General features: G+C 33.5%; 1 long non-coding RNA gene across 1 annotated transcript; it reads left to right on the top strand.

Moving 5' to 3' along the window:
- On the top strand, nucleotides 1-1,044 carry LOC110874454. The gene is made up of 3 exons (XR_002555965.2): nucleotides 1-127; nucleotides 658-711; nucleotides 1,011-1,044. It is a non-coding gene; the product is annotated as an uncharacterized LOC110874454 (long non-coding RNA).
- Nucleotides 1,045-1,490: the final 446 nt, after the last annotated feature.

Here is a 1,490-nt window from a genome sequence, read left to right on the forward strand (position 1 = left end):
TCGATCAAGAAGGGAAAGCAAGGGGGAAACCCTAAATTCTGCAAATTAGCAAAATTGAAAGGGAAATCAAGGCCAAATCACATGCATGAACTCGAAACCTTAACTATCTAAGCTAGTACAACAAGCGGTAAGTCGAATTTTCTGTTTTGGATGAATTGTAGAAAGTGGGTTTTAACCCAATCATGAAATTATGTGGAAATTATATACAAGTAAGAGTTAGGGTTTCATAATGGTTCGAAAATTCTGATTGATTGAATGATTTAAGTGTATTACCCAATTGTTGTGAAGAAATCATAAACCCAATGTTTTGCATGTAAGCTATTAGATGAAAATTTATACATGATCTTGCATAGAGATAGAAGAATTAGTTAAGATGGTGTAGGATGAAAGAAAGTTATGAACTTGATTGATTCTTGTTAGTTTAGAAGGTGAATAAGTAGAGTTATGCAATAAATACTTGTACCTTGTGCTTTGTTGATAATGTGCACATCAAGTGTTTGACAAAATGCCTCAATGAAAATGCTAGTCATATAAGCCATAAACGTTATGTGAATTGAACATGTTTATGAAGCATGAGTAAATTGTATGATGTTTTATCTATTGGTATGTGTAAATAAGTATGAAACATGAATTAAAAGAATGAATGGTTATATGTAGGCGTTAAGGAAGAAAGTTCGAGTCAAGTGAAGCAACAAGGGGATCAAGACCGAGGTACGCTTCTTGTACGGTTTTCATTATAGATATGTGTTTATCAATAATGTGTTAATTCGAATCAAGTATGGAGAAAGATGTATGTATAGACCCTTCTCTTGAACGGGTCGAATGATGTTATTGTAAGTCTAGAAGGAATGGTATGAAGTTCCGTTGGAACACATTACCGTGCAAGAATGAAAGAATGTAGTAAAGCACAAGTTGTGAATGTCACATTTGTTTCAAGTCCGTAAGTTAGATTCTTAAGTTAAAGAAAGTAATTTTTGTTCTAATGAGTTTTCGATGTTGTGGTCATGTAGGTAAATCTCATGTATAGCTATCAAGCTTCGCCCGGTTCGAACACGCCTCAAGCCCGTCAAGCATTCCGCATTTTGTAAAAGTCAATGTTTAATACTTTGTCACTTATGTTTTCGTCTAGTAGTTAAACCTAGTTTTTATTATGTTTGTCCTTTGGAAAACTTGTCGTAAGTACGTACATAAACTTAGTGGTTTTGCAAGTAAAAACATGGTATGTTTTGACGTGTATGTTGTGTCTTTCGAATGATTTTGGATTATGTAAAACAGGGGACTGCTCGTTTTTCAAACGGGTCATGCCCAAATTTCGTTAGAAAAGTACGTTGTTATTTAATAAATTTAAAAAGAAAATTATGGACGTTACATAACATATAGAGATTCGCCCATTTTTCATCCAATTCTTCTTCCCATGGTAGGTTGTTGCCTATTTCCTGAGTTTCCTTATTAATTATCATTTCTTTTTCTTGACTTTTTCTAATAATCCG

The sequence above is a fragment of the Helianthus annuus genome, chromosome 9, assembly GCF_002127325.2.
Source record: "Helianthus annuus cultivar XRQ/B chromosome 9, HanXRQr2.0-SUNRISE, whole genome shotgun sequence".
NCBI lineage: Eukaryota > Viridiplantae > Streptophyta > Magnoliopsida > Asterales > Asteraceae > Helianthus > Helianthus annuus.